The sequence below is a fragment of the Panthera onca genome, chromosome F2 (assembly GCF_046562875.1).
Source record: "Panthera onca isolate mPanOnc1 chromosome F2, mPanOnc1 haplotype 2, whole genome shotgun sequence".
Classification (NCBI taxonomy): Eukaryota; Metazoa; Chordata; class Mammalia; order Carnivora; family Felidae; genus Panthera; species Panthera onca.
In genome coordinates, this window is record NC_138356.1 from 71,447,260 (window position 1) to 71,464,648 (window position 17,389).

Sequence of the window (17,389 nt, forward strand, 5' to 3'; positions counted from 1 at the left end):
GTGACCATAGAAAGGACTTTAATGGCTGTAGGGTTGGTGCTCGGTGGTCGACGCCACTGAGTCAGAACAACTGATGCTGGTAATGATGGGGCCCAAGAAGCCACTTCAGTGGTTTGCAGAGGTGACAGAGGAAGATTTTAATTAAGCCTTGTAGTCTTGGGGGCCTGGGTGGCTCAGTCGGTTAAGTGTCCAACTTCGGCTCAGGTCATGATCTCATGGTTCTTGAGTTCGAGCCCTGTGTCGGGCTCTGTGCTGACAGCTCGGAGCCTGGAGCCCGCTTTGGATTCTGTGTCTCCCTCTCTCTCTCTGCCCCACCCCTGCTTGGGCATGCTCTGTATTTCAAAAACGAATAAATGTTTAAAAAAAAAAAAAAAGCCTTATAGTCTAAAATCTGATTGTTTGGTTTCCCCCTTAATAGCTGTGACACCTCAGGAAAACTGGGTGCTCATTGAGTGCATGCATCACCTCACCTGCCAGTGGGGATAACACCTTAATTCTTAAAATTGAAAATATTACCTTAAATTTATGTGAAACAAAACATTTGTAAATTGTTTAGATCAGTGTTTGGTACATAGAAAATTATCAAAAGTTAGACTACATAAGCCCACAAACGATACTAAGATAATCACACTGGGTCATAGCTCAGAGATCCATTAACATGACCCTTTATTCACAACTGAAGAAATAGGCCCAGACGTTGATTATCAGCACGGGGATGGGAACAAGCCATTCTCATGCAGGTCCCGTGTTTTCTGACAGAAGTCACGGCTGTGAAGAGGTAGAGGAAAGGTCCTTTAAGAAAAGGAAAGGATTAGTAATCATTAGTGCCAAGAGCGATTTCATTTGCTCCTAGCATCCACCCAGAGAAGGCGACGTTCTCCTAGCTTGGCAAATAAGGAAATCAAGGATGTGGCCACTTTATGAAGACGGAGGGGCAAAGCATAGTCAGTAGTAATCCCATCACGCCCTTTCCAGACAGGCTGGCCTATGAAGATACCCCATACCTGCCATGGAATGCCATAGGCTGGTAAGAAAACGATAAGCTATGCATTGAGTAATGAGAAAACAGCCTCCCAGTTTAGACAAACATTATTCTAAGTCACTCCTGTAGTAATGAAAAGGGAAAGTGGACTAGGAGATGAGTCAAGTCGTTTCCAAAAAAGAACATAAATTGATAGTTGGGCTAGTTGCAGAGTCCTGGTTTGTATGTTACAAAGCACTGGCTTTAGATGGTTGCTTTGAAATGCGCAAGGAAGAGAACAAAGTGTAATTATAAGGTTTTCTTTCCTATGTCAATGTTTTTATGTGTCTCTCTCAAAAAAAAAAAAAAAAAAACTTGAAGTCTAGGAAAACTCACCAGTTAACTTGCAGTCAGTCATTTTTTAGAGCTTGGTAGGTACATACTTTCTGAATATTACTCAAAATTATGCTGCCTCGACATTTATAAACACAAAGCATAAATCAAATGTTGCCACTCTCCTGAAGATAGCCCCTGGTTTCTGGATTCCTGGGGCACACGTTCTGAAACCTATGCATGTGGAGTATTGCCAAAATACAGGTTTAAGATGCTTTTATGGTTGACACGAGAGCAATGTATATAAGGTTATTTTGAGACTGTTAACTAGATCAAAATATGTTTACTTCATTAACAATTCCTGAGGGAGAGAGGAGGGGAGAGGGAGAGACAGAGAAGGGGAGAGAGAGAGGAGAAGGAAGAGAGAGGAGCCAGTGGAAGAGAGAAAAGAAGAGTGAGGGAGGGGAGGAGTGAGGAAGGGGAGAAGTGAGGAGGGGAGGGGGGGAGATAATGAGAAGGGGGAGAGAGGGAATGAGTGAGTGTGTGTGTGTGTGTGTAAAGTCATCTCAGCAGTTCTGGGATCTTTTTTCTCAACTTCAGACAACACTTTTTTTTTTTTTTTCAGTTTCTGTTTTCCGGATACTTCAGTTAGTAATTGGCTCACATAAATCACTTTGCAAGATGTTAAGAGCTAAGGTTACTTTGAAGGAAGTCAGTGGGAGGCTATACGTAAGGCCGTTCTGAGGGTGTGGAGAACTGCCCCATGCTGGCAAGTGGTGTTAAGCCTGAAGTTTTTTCAGGTTCTTGTGCGGGCTGCATGAGGTTCTGATTCATGTGATTTTAGTAGAGCGTCCTCGTCATCCCCTCATGGTACTGACAGTCTAGAGACAACAGGTGGGAATAAATGGAGAAAATCATGTTTCCAGGAATGAAGCCACAGGGGCCGGCATGAGGGCGTTGAGGGCTAGAACCGGCTGCCAGGTTCTCTGGAGAGACGAAGCATGAGAAGAACCAGAGGGGAAGGAGACCCTTAGAGAACACAGAGGATTCCGTCATGTGCAAGGGGACTGTGGCCACATGGTGGGAGAACCCCTGTGAGTGGGGCAATGGAGTCTTCCTTGACAGCTGACTGTATGATGTACACCTGGGTCATGGGGCTTCAGAGCTTCAGAATGGGCTTTTTTCCCCCTGTTTTTGGTTCCCATTTTTCATGTCTTTGCGTCCATCAAAAACAGCCAGAGCAATCTCCACATTATTTTTCAAATAGTTCTTTTCTCCCTCATTGGGCACTATGACAGTCTCCTCCTGTGGATAATTAGGAATCATCAGTTGAAGGATGTTTATCCTATAGACTAATGTGGAAACCTCTGTTTTCAAATAGAAGCCTTCTATAAAGAGGCAATAAGATTTATTCGAAAAACAATGGTATTTAGAATGGGGGGGTTCAAACGGTGGTCCTGCCACCTTCAAGGTGAGGCATTTGGTTCACAACCAGGCAAGCCATCTTAATCTCTTAGCCTCAGTTTCTTCTTTTTACAGAATGTTGAAGATTAGAACAGATAGTGTGTATGTGTTTAGTACAGTTCTGGATCAAAGAGGTTACTCGTCTGAAACCAGCCTCCTTACGTTCAAAACCTCTACTTGGCTTTTCACTGATGTTAAACCAGTATTAATGCCAGGTTAATTGAAAAAAATATTCACTGATCTGCTTCAGTTGAACTCAGTCTTGAAGTTCTGAGAAAACCATCCCAGTTAAACCTTATAATACACAGATGACGTATGTCAGAATATTATCCACTGATGAAGTTATTCTCAACAGGGCAGTGGAGAGGGTTGATGGCTCCGAGGGCATTCAATGAGGGAAGGTTTTCTGACCATCTCTGGGATTCTAGAGCTTGAGGAACCAAAACAGGAGAAAAAAAGGACAAATTGAATTTATATTGATTTCCCTTAAAATACACTTAGAGAAAAAATGATTTCTTAAGCAACTCTTTTATTTATGGCGAGGCACAAGCCTCAGCCACAGAAGGCATAAATTCTCAGATGAGAAGCTACCACGCAAACACCTAAAATGCACAGCAACTGAGGAAGCATACACCGCAGTGGAGGGGATTAACTCAAGGAGCAATGTATTCTGACTCTGGCCACCCAGGGAGTTCCCATTGATTAAGGGATATCAATAAGTTGATAAGACTCTTGACTGATACGTTCTGAGCTTGAAAGTAGGCAAGAGCCGTCGGCCATTGCCTCACGAGTGCCATACCCACCTCTCACTCTGACTCCCTCTTCCCTATTGGATGTGAAACTTTCCGGTTGAGAAGGAAGCACGTCCAACATCATCTGCACCCTCTTCTCCCCTGTGGAGTGGCCTTGGTGTCAGCGCAGTAACAGGACCTCACCACCCCTTGAGGCAGCCCGTTCCAACTGCAAACACCTGCAACGATTGGACCAGTTCTTCATAGTGCCTGGCGCCCTGTGGTCTCCACCTGGTCCTAGTTAGGCTCCTACAACATCGAAGATGAGAAAAACCCCAAAGCAGCCAAGTGTTAGTAGACGTTCAACAACCCACCCCCAGTGTCTTACACGTGTATCTGTGTACACATATATTTATATTTAAACATATTGCTATAAGGAAAGCAATACACAAATTAAAAAGAGTCTTTTTAATTATAAATTTCATGTAGCCAACTGATTCTCACTAAACATTAATTCTAACATTACTTCATGCTCAACACAGTAAGTATATTCACTGTCACCATTCAACTTTATTATAATATTATTGACTATATTACCTATACTGTACTTCTATTTGTCTTCTATCTGGCAACAACCCATTTTTTCTTTGTATTTAAGAGTCTGGAATTTTTTTTGTTTTTAGATTCCACATGTAAGTGAAATCATATCGTATTTATATTTGTCTCTCTCTGACTTAGCATAAAACCTTCTAGATTCTCCATGTTGTCACAAATGGCAAGGTTTCATTCTTTTTTATGGCTGAGTAATATTGTGTATACGTACCACTTCTTTATCCATTCGTCTATTCATAGACACTTGGGTTGCTTCCACATCTTAGCTATTGTAAATAATGCTGCAATAAAACTATACGTGCTTGTATTGTTTTTTTCAAATTAGAGTTTTTGGTTTTGGGGGGTAAATACCTAGTAGTGGAATTACTGGATCATATGTTGTTATCATTTTTATTTGTTTGAAGAAGACCCATACTGTTTTCCACAGTGGTTACACCAATTTACATCCCCACCAGTAACATAGGAGACTTCCCATGTTTATACATCCTCTCCAACACTTGTTATTACTTGTCTTTTTTTTTTAAGTTTATTTATTTATTTTGAGTGAGAGCATGAGCAGAGGAGAGGCAGAGAGAGAGAGAGAGAAAATTCCAAGCAAGTTCCACAGTGTCAGCACAGAGCCCAACTTGGGGCTCAATCTCTTGAACCATAAGATCATGACCAGAATTGAAATCAAGAGTTGGATGCATAACTGACTGAGCCACCCAGGTGCCCCTATTTCTTGTCTTTTTGATACTAGCTACCCTGACTGGTGTGAAGTGTTATCTCATTGTCATTTTGATTTGCATTTCCCTGATGATTAGTGATGTTGAGCATCTTTCCATGTGTCTGTTGGCCATCTACAGGTCTCCTTTTGAAAAATGTTTATTCTGGTCCTCTGCCTATTTTTTTTAAAACAGATTAGTTTTTTGCTTGTTTGTTTTTGTGTGTGTGTGTGTGTGTGTGTGTGTGTGTGTGTGTGTTTGGTGTTGAGTTGTATAAGTTCTTTATATATTTTGGATATTAATCCCTTGTCAGTTACATTAATATTTACATACACTAATCAGTTATATTATTTATAGATATCTTCTATTCACTGGGTTGCCTTTTTGTTGATGGTTTCCTTTTCTGTGCAAAAACTTTATTTTGGTGTAGTCACAATTGATTGTTTTTGCTTTCATTTCTGCTGCCTGAGGAAAAATATCCATAAGTATGTTGCTAAGGCTGATGTCCAAGAGATTACTGCTTATGTTTTCATTCAGGGGCTCTATGGTTTCAGGTCTCAGATTTAGGTTTTTAATCCATTTTGAGTTTATTTTTGTGTATGGTGTAAGAAAGTGGTGTTATCAACATCATTTATTGAAAAGACTGTCTTTTTCCTGTTGTATATTCTTGCCTCCTTTTGTTGAAGATTAATTGACCATATAGGTGTGGGTTTATTTCTGGTTTCTTTATCCTGTTCGACGAATCTGTGTCTATTCTTGTGCTAATATCATACTGTTGTGATTACTATAGCCTTGTGTTATATCATGAAATCTGGGATTGTGATACTGGGATTGTGCTTTGTTCTTTCTCAAGATTGTTTTGTTTAGGATCTTTTGTGGTCACATACAAATTTTAGGATTATTTATCCCAGTTCTGCAAAAAGGCTTTCGGAATTTTGATAGAGATTAGTTCAATCTGTGGATTACTTTGGGTAGTATGGACTTCTTAATAATATTAATTCTTCTAATCCATGAGTATGGAGTATATTTCCATTTTTGTCTTCAATTTCTTTTATCAATGTTGTTATAGTTTTCAAAATACAGGTCTTTTACTTCCCTGGTTAAATTTATTCTTAGGTATTTTATTTATGGTGCAATTGCAACTGGAGTTGTTTTCTTAATTTCTCTTTCTTCTACTTCATTATTAGTATATAGACATGCAACAGATTTCTGTGTATTCTGTATCTTGCAACTTTACTGAATTCCTCTATCCATTCCTATAGATTTTTTTTGGTGGAGTTTTTAGAGTTTTCTCTATATAGTATGTCATGTACAAATAGTAATAGTATTACTTTTTGCCAATTTGGATGCCTTTTATTTCTTGTTATTGTCCCATTGCTGGAGCTAAGACTTCTAGTACTATGTTGAAGTAAAGTGGTGAGCGTAAGCATCCTTTCTTGTTCTTGACCTTTAGAGGAAAGACTTTCAGTTTTTCACCATTGAATATGATGTTAACTGTGGGCTTCTCATATGTGGCCTTTATTATGTTGATGTATGTTTTCTCTGAAACTCCCTTTGTTGAGTTTTTATCAAGAATGGACATTGTATTTTGTCAAATACTTTTCCTACATCTATTGAGAAGATCATATGGTTCTTATCCTTTTGCTTGTTAATATAATGTATCATGTTGATTGATAATATTAAATAATGCTAATATCCTGAAATAAATCCCACTTTATTGTGGTGAATAATTTTTTAAATGTATTTTTAAATTCACTTTGTTAATGTTTCCTTGAAGATTTTGCTCAATGTTCATTAGGCATATTGACATGTCATTTTTTCATTTTGTTTTTGTAGTGTTTGTCTGGTTCTGGTATCAGGGTAATACTAATTTTGTAGAATGTTTTTGGAAGCTTTCCTTCTACTTCTATTTTTTTGAATAGTTTGAGAATAGGTATTAACTCTTCTTTAAATGCTTGGTAGAACTAATGTGTTTTTCTCTTTCTAGCTCCCTTAGGTGTAAGGTTGGCTTTTTTTTTTTTTTTTTTCCCAGATTTTTCTTGTTTCTTGAGGTATACCTGTATTGCTATAAACTTCCCTCTTAAAACTGCTTTTGCCGTATCCCAAGATTTTGGACCAATGTGTTTTCATTTTCCCTTGTCTCTAGGTATTTTTTTATTGCTGATTTCTGAGTGGACCCATTTATTGTTTAGTAGCATGTTATTTAGCCTCCATGTATTTGTGTTCTTTCCAGATTTTTTTTTTCTTGTAATTGATACCTAGTTTAATACTGTTGTGGTCAGAAAAGACACTTGGTATGATTTCAGTCTTCTCAAATTTACTGTGGCTTTTTTTTGTGTGGCCTAACATGTAATCTAGCCTGGAGAATGTCCCATATGCACTTGAAAAGAATATATATTCTTCTGGGTCTGGAATAATGCTCTTTATATATCTATTAGGTCCATCTCGTCTAATGTGTCATTGAAAGCCACTGTTTGCTTGATTTTTCAGGCTGGATGATCTATCCACTGATGGACATGGGGTGTTAAAGTGCCCTGCTACTGCTTTACTGTCAATTTCTCCCTTTATGTCTGTTAGTACATGCCGTATATATTTAGGTGGTCCTACGTTGGGTATATAGATACTTACTGTTGTTATATCCTCTTATTGGATTGATCCCTTTATTACTATGTAGTACCCTTCTTTGTCTCATGCTACAGTCTTTGTTTTAAAGTCCATTTTGTCTGATAGAAGTATTGCTACCCTGGCTTTTTCCCCCCCACATCCATTTGCATGGTATGTGTTTTTCCATCCCTTTACTTTCAGTCTATATTTGTCTTTAGATCTGAAGTGAGTCTCTTGCAGGCGGTATATAGCTGGGTCTTGTTTTTTAATCCATTCAGTCACCCTATGTCTTTTGATGGGAGCACCTAGTCCATTTACATTTAAATTAATTATTGACAAGTATGTACTTACTGTTATTTTGTTAATTATTTTCTGGTTGTTTATATAGTTCTTCTGTTCCTTTTTTGTCTTTCTTTCTTTGTGGTATGATGGCTTCTAGTCTTATGCTTGGATTCCTTTCTTATTATTTCTTGTGTATCTATGACAGGTTATTGATGTGTGGTTACCACTGGTTTCATATAGAACATCCTATGTGTATAGCAGTCTATATTAAGTTGCTGCTTGCTTAAGTCAAACAAATTGTATAAGTACTAAAATTTTACCTCCTTGATGTTTTATGTATTTGATGTCATAGCTTACAACTTTTTATTTTGAGTACCCTTGACTGATTTTTGTAGATACAGCTGATTTTAAAATACTTAGGTGTTTTAACCTCCATACTGGCTTTATAAGTGATTAATCTATTACCTTTACTAAATGCTTGTTTTACCTATGAATTTTTCCCATAATTTTCTTCTAGGTGTGGCCTTTACAATGAATTCCCTTTAACATTTCTTGTAAGTCTGATTTAGTGGCAGTGAACTCCTATCTTTTGTTTGGTAAATTCTTTATCTCTTCTTCAATTCTGAATGATAACCTTGCTTTGTAGAGTATTCTCAGTTGTTTTTTTGTTTTGTTTTTTTCCTTTCTGCATGGTGAATATCCTGCTTCTGACCCTGGCTTGCAAAGTTTCTGTTAAAAAAAATTGGCTAAAGCCTTACAGAGTTTCCCTTTTAGATAACTTTTTCTTTCTCTTGCTGCTTTTAACATTCTTTTTGTTGTTACTTTTGCCATTTTTATTATTATGTGTCTTTTATTATTATGTGACCTCCAAGGGTTAATCTTGTTAGGGGCTCTCTGTGTTTCCTGGACTTGGATGTCTGTTTCCTTCTACAGACGGGGAAAGTTTTCAGGTATTATTTCTTCCAATAGATCTTCTACCCCCTTCTGTCTCTCCTCCTTCTGGGATCACTATGATGTGAATGTTCTTACACTTATTGATGTCACAGAGTTCCCTTAACCAATTCTCATTTTTGTTGTTCTTTTTCCTTTTTGGCATTCAGCTTGGTTGCTTTCCACTACCCTGTCGTCTGGAATGCTGATCCCATCTTCTGCCTCCTAATCTGCTGTTGATTCCCTCTAGTGTATTTTTTTTTAATTTCAGTTATTAAATTCATCTGTGTGTGTGTGTGTGTGTGTGTGTGTGTGTGTGTGTATCTTTTCTACCTCTTTGTAGAAGTTCTCATGGAGTTCATTCACTCTTAAGTCCAGTGAGTATCTTTATGACCATGACTTTGTGTGTGTGTGTGTGTTTTAATATAATTTATTGTCAAGTTGGCTAACACACAGTGTATAGTGTGCTCTTGATTTTGGGGGTAGATTCCTCTGACTTATCGCTTCCAGTGTTCATCCCAACAAGTGCCCTCCTCAATGCCCATCACCCATTTCCCCCCTTCCCCCACCTGCTGCAATCAACCCTCAGTTTGTTCTCTGTATTTAAGAGTCTCTTAGGATTTTCCTCCCTCCTTCTCTGTAACTATTTTTCCCATTCCCTTCCCCCATGGTTTTCTGTAATGTTTTCACTCATATGTGGAACTTGAGAAACTCATGATATCTTTCTCTGACTGACTTATTTCACTTGGCATAATGCCCTCCAGTTCCATTCACGTTGCTGCAAATGGCAGGATATTATTCTTTTTCATTGCCAAGTAGTATTCCATTGAATATATAAACTACACCTTCTTTATCCATTCATCAGTTGATGGATATTTAGGTTCTTTCCATAATTTGGCTATTGTTGAAGGTGCTGCTATAAACATTGGGGTACATGTGCCCATATGAATCAGCACTCCCATATCATTGGGATAAATTCCTAGTAGTGCTATTGCTGGGTCATAGTGTAGTTCTCTTTTAATTTTTTGAGGAACCTCCATACTGTTTTCCAGAGCAGCTGCACCAGTTTGCATTCCCACCAACAGTGCAAGAGGGTTCCCGTTTCTCCACATCCTCGCCAGCATCTGTTGTTTCCCGACTTGTTCATTTTAGCCACTCTGACTGGTGTGAGGTGGTATTTCAATGTGGTTTTGATCTGTATTTCCCTGATCGTGAGTAATGTTCAGCATCTTTTCATGTGTATGACCGTGACTTTGAATTATTCATCAGGTATATTGCTTATCTTGGTTTCTTCACTTAGCCTTTTTATTTTGTCTCATCCTACACTTAAGACCGAACCTCAGGCTCCTTTTTTGTCTAATCTGTTTCTGTGTATCAGGTCAGCTATGTCTCCTGGTGTTGAAAGTAGCGGCCTTGTGTAGAAGAGGTTCTGTGGCGCCCTCTAGCACAATCCCTCCTGATCACCAAGAACCAGACATCCCAGCGTGTCTGGGGGTGCTGCATGCACCCCACTCTTGTGGCAGAGCTGCGTTTGCCTTCAGCCCCGCCAGCTGCCGAGCCTGCTTCGCCTGCTGTGGATGCACTGGGCAGGGCTGATCCCCACACCGTTGAGAGGCCTGAGGCCACCACAGGCTCTTTGGCAGGTGGGGCTGGCAGTCAGGCCATCGGTCTGCAATTAGCCTCTCGGCCACAACTGCAGGCGCACCGATGGTCAGGGGTTGCTCCCTGAGCAGCCAGCTAAGGGGCAGGCCACTGAAACTGCAGGCGCTGGTGTGTAGGCTGATAGCCCTCACTCCCCAGGGCAGGAGTCACTTCGGAGTGGTGCCAGTCCGTGATAGGGCTGCCGATAGGGCTGCTCGTGGGGCAGGAGCCACTTTCAAGGGAGGTCTCATGAGGTGGGCAGGTTGGATGGGGGCAGGTCCACAGAGGGAAACACAAGGGCAGGGCACGCAGTTTTTTAGCAAGGTAGATGGAGAGTGTTAGCACGGGCTCCCACAAGCGTCCACCCATCTAGGCTGGGGTTGGGGGGAAGAGAAATGACACTTGCCGACAGTTTGGTTTCCAGAGAAATCTCCTGAAGATCCCTACCCCTCCAGCACATGTTCTGAGATTAGCAAATAAATCTCTTTCATGTATACCACAGGCTCTTTTCAAATTGCTGCTTCTGTGCTTTGTCTCAGGGTGAGTTATTTATTAGGCTGGCTCTTAAAGGGTGGGGCCTCAGTTTCCTATCGGCCCTCAGGCTCTCTGAGTTAAGTCCTGCTGATTTTAAAAACCTCCTGACATTAAGCCCTACTGGTTGTCAAAGCCAGATGTTAAGGGGACTCATCTTCCTAGGTCCCCAGTGTCAGGGGTCCCTTGTGTGGGGTCTAATCCTCTTCTCTATGCTGGTGGTGTCGCTCCTGTTTGTGGTTAGTCTCACTGGGGGTTTGGTTCCCAACCATGTCTCTGCCCCTCCTACCCTTTTCTAATATGGCCGCCTTTCTACGATTAACCATGGAAGGACCATTCTGCCAGTCCTCGGGTCATTTTCAGAGTTCATTGTATATATAGTACATATATATATATATATATATATATATGTGTGTGTATATATATATATATACACACACATATATATATATAGAGAGAGAGAGAGAGAGAGAGAGAGAGAGAGAGAAGAGAGACAGAACGAGCTATAGAGCTATTATGTCAGTGAGTCCATGGGATGAGGTGAGCCCAGAATCCTCCTACTCTGCCCTCTTTTCTGAACATGTCGGTTGATATTTTTTCATTTCTGTTAATGAGATAAAACAACAGAGACATGTTGGCACTTCTCGTTTATTAATGAGGTTGAGTAACTTTTCTGAATTGTATAGTAGTTTTCAAATATTAGAGGAGTATTTTGTCATTTTTTTTTGTGCTACTCACATGTAATACCCATAGATATGACACACTTTTTACTTTATATAATTGTTTTCTATCAATTTCATAAGTCCACACAACCAACAAAACAATAAACCAAGCCTTGATTTTTAGCATTTGCTGATTTCCATTGTGTAAATACTCTTGCCTGGTAGGTACCAAGCCACCAATAGGGTCTTGCTGAACTGAAAGCAAAGAAATAATGGCAGCACAAAATGTACACTATTTCTCCCATAGAGATATACAATATAAATGGACTCAAGAGCACAGACAGGCCAAATGAAGTAAAAAAAAAAAAAATTAGTAAATGAGTTTCGAATAGTTTTTATTTTAATGTTATGAATGTTCATTTAAATGTTTGCTGTAAATTTGAAGTTTATCTAGTTTGTCAATGATGGTTCTGTTTAAAACTAGCTCACAAATTTTTTCATATGAAATTTATTGTCAAACTGGTTTTCATACAACACCCAGTGCTCATCCCAACAGGTGCCCTCCTCAATACCCATCACCCACCCCCCATCAACCCTCAGTTTGTTCTCAGTTTTTAAGAGTCTCTTATGGTTTGCCTCCTTCCATCTCTGTAACTTTTTTTTTCTTCCCCTCCCCTATGGTCTTCTGTACACTTTCTCAGGATCCATGTAAGAGTGAAAACATATGGTATCTTTCTCTGTATGACTTATTTCACTTAGCATCACACTCTCCAGTTCCATCCATGTGGCTACAAAAGGCCAGATTTCATTCTTTCTCATTGCCACGTAGTATTCTTTTGTGTATATAAACCACAATTTCTTTATCCATTCATCAGTTGATGGACATTTAGGCTCTTTCCATAATTGGGCTGCTGTTGAAAGTGCTGCTGTAAACACTGGGGTACAAGTGCCCTTATGCATCAGAACTCCTGTATCCCTTGGGCATATTCCTAGCAGTGCTATTGCTGGCTTATAGGGTAGTTCTATTTTTAATTTTTTGAAGAACCTCCACACTGTTTCCAGAGTGGCTGCACTAGTTTGCATTCCCACCGACAGTGCAAGAGGGTTTCTGTTTCTCCATATCCTCTCCAAATCTGTTGTTTCCTGAGTTGTTAATGTTAGCCACTCTGGCCGATGTGAGGTGGTATCTCAGTGTGGTTTTGATTTGTATTTTCCTGATGAGGAGCGACATTGAGCATCTTTTCATATGCCTGTTGGCTATCTGGGTGTCTTCTTTAGAGAAGTGTCTATTCATGTTTTCTGCCCACTTCTTCACTGGATTATTTGTTTTTCAGGTGTGGAGTTTGGTGAGTTCTTTATAGACTTTGGATACTAGCCCTTTGTCTGATACGTCATTTGCAAATATCTTTTCCCATGCTGTCAGTTGCCTTTTAGTTTTATTGATTGTTTCCTTCACAGTGCAGAAGCTTTTTATCTTGATGAGGTCCCAATAGTTCATTTTTGCTTTTACTTCCCTTGCCTTTGGAGATGTGTCAAGTAAGAAACTGCTGCGACTGGGGTCAGAGAGGTTTTTCCCTTTCTCCTCCAGGGTTTTGATGGTTTCCTGTCTCACATCCAGGTCCTTTATCCATTTTGAGTTTATTTTTGTGAATGGTGTAAGAAAGTGGTCTAGTTTCATTCTTCTGTATGTTGCTGTCAAGTTCTCCCAGCACCATTTGTTAAAGAGACTGTCTTTTTTCCATTAGATATTCTTTCCTGCTTGTCAAAGATTAGTTGGCCGTACTTTTGTGGGTCCAATTCTGGAGTCTCTATTCAATTCCATTGGTCTATGTGTCTGTTTTTGTGCCAATACCATGCTGTCTTGATGATTACAGCTTTTAGTAGAGGCTAAAGTCTGGGATTGTGATGCCTCCTGCTTTGGTTTTCTTCTTCAATATTACTTTGGCTATTCGGGGTCTTTTGTGGTTCCATACAAATTTTAGGATTGTTTATTCTAGCTTCGAGAAGAATGCTGGTGCAATTTTGATTGGGATTGCATTGAATGTGTAGATTGCTTTGGGTAGTATTGACGTTTTAACAATATTTATTCTTCCAATCCATGAGCACAGAATGTTTTTCCATTTCTTTGTATCTTCTTCAATTTCCTTCATAAGCTTTCTATAGTTTTCAGCATACAAATATTTTACATCTTTGGTTAGGTTTATTCCTAGGTATTTTATGATTCTTGGTGCAGTTGTGAATGGGATCAGTTTGTCTTTCTGTTGCGTCATTATTAGTATATAAGAATGCAACTGATTTCTGTACATTTTGTATCCTGCGACTTTGCTGAATTCATGTATCAGTTCTAGCAGCCTTTTGGTGGAAAATAAAACCATCAGCTCTCACAGTCCACTCCAGCACACCATCACTTATATAGATGCTGTGATTCGAACTGCTGATTTTACAGATGAGGAACTGGGGCCTTGGGCAGAAATGAAAATGGTCCAAAATTCAGTAATTTGCTTTGGGTTTCGTCAGCAGAACCATGGATTTGATTCTTGTTGTTGCTACTTTACTATCTGAGAGTTTCTAATTAGGCTATTTGACCTTCTGAACCTGAGATACCCTTTGTGTTTTATAGAAATAATAATTACTAAATAGAATAAAAAGATATCTCCAGTCCTATACCTTGCACAGTAGCTGATACTTGGAAACTGCTCCATAAATAATAGTCATTATTAAGAGGTTCATGTGAGCAGTAAAGGTAACTCTGATCTCAATGCCACATGACCACCTTTCCAATCTCTATAGACATTCTAACATTCCGCTAAATATTACTTAACTGTCCGACCCAAGGTCTTTCAAAAACTCGATACTCAACTTAGCACTTGGTACTAGTAACACAATGGTAACACAATTATTTTCTAAAAATTAGTTTTCTTCTTTGTCTATATTTAATAGCGTCATGAATTAGGGACACCTGGCTGGCTTAGTAAAGCGTGTGCCTCTTGATATCAGTGTCGTGAGTTGGAGCCCCATGTTGGGGGTAGGGATTACTTAAGCCCTAATTCAGGACACTTGTTTTTTTCTTATTTTGGTTTTATTTTTGCTGAACTTCCCACAACTAGGAATTAAAGTCTGAGTGTTTTATTTCGAGAATGGCATTGGTGGGGCACTGGGGTGGCTCAGTCAGTTAAGTGTCAGACTCTTGGTTTCGGCTCAGGTATGATCTCATGGTTTTGCGAGTTTGCACCCCGCATTGGGCTCTGTGCTGACAGCAAGGAGTCTGCTTGAGATTCTCTGTCTCCCTCTCTCTGCCTCTCCCCTACTCATGCTGTATCTCAAAATAAATAAATAAACTTAAAAAAAAAAAGAATGGCATTGGCAAACCAAAATGTGTTGAGAGGAGACTTTTATGATAAGGGATCTCGAAGCTATTGTGGTTTCAGAAAGTTGAAGGCAGTGAGTTTGTCCTGGAGAAGATGAGACTAGAGACGAGTATTAGATGGAAAATCATATAAAACATGGAGCTTATTTGACCAGGATTATAATACCAACTTAATCATTGATGTTCTCCTTGAGTCTCCGTGAAAACATAGCGGAAATATTAAGTGAACACATACATGAGTGATACATAACTCACCCAAAATTAAGCACTGTTTAAATAAAATTGTGGGGTTTACTAACATCTCTTGAGCCTGAATTCCCTCAGTGGTGGTAATGAGATGACGACAGTCTCCACAATAAGTTATCGAGATTACAGTTATGTAACAGAGACAATGGTACTTGGGGCACTGGGCAGATGGTTTCTATCCTTATTATCATTCCTCAGCTTACTACCTGGCTGATCACTTGAGTCCCTCAAAGAGCTGAGGGGAAACGGGGCAGGAGCTAAACTATATGTTCCAGGGGGTCTGTGTGCTTCAGGAAAAGTCACAGGTTTGGAGCTCTGGCTTCACGAAAACAGTTTTTGGATGGACAGAAAGGAGTCTTAGATTAAGTTTTGGGGGATACTGATATAAGCTTAAATAGCCAAATAACTCACCTGTGATCCCTACACCTCTAACTCCACGATGATTTTCAAAAAGACTGTGAAAATATGATGGGATAGATTTCTTAAAGCTGGTGAGTGGCAGAGTATATACCTAGGTCTGCACACGGGTCTGAGCATGTTTGGGGACAGGGACAGGGAACCATATGGCAAAGACGGTCATTTTACCTACTCCTGTCTATCCCTTGATCGTGTACTCATTTAAAGGGCTACTGTTGATCCTCTCTGGTAGGTAGGTAAGGCCAAGTGATTACATTCTAGCCACAGAGACAAAGGCATAATTATTTTCTAGAATTTCTGTCAAGGATTCTTTAAAAAGAGTCAATATGGGGGCCCTGGTTGGTTCAGTCGGTAGAGCATGCCACTCTTGATCTCGGGGTTGTAAGTTTGAGTCCCACGTTGGGTGTAGAGATTGCTTAAAAATAGAATAAATGAATGTCAATGTCATTTTTTTTCTTCACATTTTAAAAAATTTCCTTCTGGCCTGCAACTGGGACGTGATGGCTGGAGTTCCAGCAACAGCTGTGTAGGAGGATAAAGTGACTTTGGGAATGAAGTGATGAGGTACATCTGAATGACAGAAGGAATCCAGGTTCTTGCTTTTACAGGATAGTCACAATCTTGCGTGGGAATCTTACAAGTCACAATCTTGTAAATCTTACATTTACCTTCAGATTCCCTTTGACATGACAGAGAAATACACTTTAGCCATAATTTTCAGTCCCTATGACAATGTCAGACATATTCAAAGTCAAGGAGAGGACTCTACATTTATCCTGATCATTGAAGCCTAGGGCATTAAGCCAAAGCCACTAATATCTCTATGGGCAGAGAGACTCCCAGTGACATCTAGGTTCATTAATAATAATTAATAGTAAGGATGTTGACAGCTAAGCCCATGAATAATGAAGTTTCTATATTAAAAATACAGAGGAGAAAAAAACTACTGACTCATGCCTTTGGCCACTTCCAAATTGTTAGGAATTTCCCGAATCAGAGATTTTACCACCTGACCACCTCTTTTATTAACATTTGTGTATCATTTACTATGTGGTTAAGTACCGTTCTAGGTACTTTAAACACATTGATGCATAGAATTGGCCGAGCAACCCTTTAAATTTGGTACAATTACTGACCTTCCTTTCAAGTCAAGATACCGAGGAAGACTTCAGTTGTCTGAAGTCAGGAGATAGAAAGTCAAATGTCGAACTTGGACTATCTAGATCTAGAGTCTACACTGGTACCAGTACTCTATGTTGTCCACTAAGAGAAGGGAATCTTGTCACAAAGTTGGCTTAGAAGCCCCTTGCTGACTTAGTTCCACCTCCTGATGGAAACAAATTTCCAAGGGAAAAGTGGGACAGGAATCCATTTAACTTGACTTTTTAGAAGATCCTGGTATGGCTGCTACATTTCTCGGACCACCTTGTGGAAACTAAGTGGTTTGCGCAATGCGCCTATCATTCATCAAGGTGCACATTCAATATTAATATTGTCCTAGAGAAGAAAGAGCCAGTGCAGGGTTACCAGTCAACCAAGATCAAGAGAGTGCGGCCTAGTCTTCTCCCCAAGATCTTTTAGTGGCTTTTTAAAAAATATAGAAGTTTATTGTCAAATTGGTTTCCATACAACACCCAGTGCTCATCCCAAAAGATGCCCTCTTCAATGTCCATCACCTCCCCTCCCTCCCACCCCCCATCAACCCTCAGTTTGTTCTCAGTTTTTAAGAGTCTCTTATGCTTTAGACAAATGTAAACAAATGTGAACATAGCCCCCATTAACAAATGACCAGTACGTGCAAAGTACTTCTAAATAAAAGGCACCTTTATATCTTAGGCTGTAAATATTATTTTTTGTAGCTGAGTGGCCTCAGTACCAGCACCTCAGTGGCAGCTTTGAGATTT

The 17,389-nt window shown here is 39.7% G+C and overlaps 1 long non-coding RNA gene across 3 annotated transcripts in view; it reads right to left on the reverse strand.

The window, feature by feature from the left end:
• Positions 1-670: 670 nt before the first annotated feature.
• Positions 671-17,389, reverse strand: part of LOC132664519 (uncharacterized) — a 398,084-nt gene continuing 381,365 nt past the window's right edge. Inside the window, exons 5-6 of one of the 3 annotated variants that reach the window (XR_009603738.3) lie at positions 3,562-3,798; positions 671-792 (exon numbers count right to left, since the gene is read on the reverse strand). This is a non-coding gene — a long non-coding RNA (uncharacterized LOC132664519). Of the gene's footprint in view, positions 3,189-3,267; positions 3,799-17,389 lie in introns of those variants that run through there. The other 2 variants (XR_009603739.3, XR_009603737.3) reach the window with 2 other exon arrangements.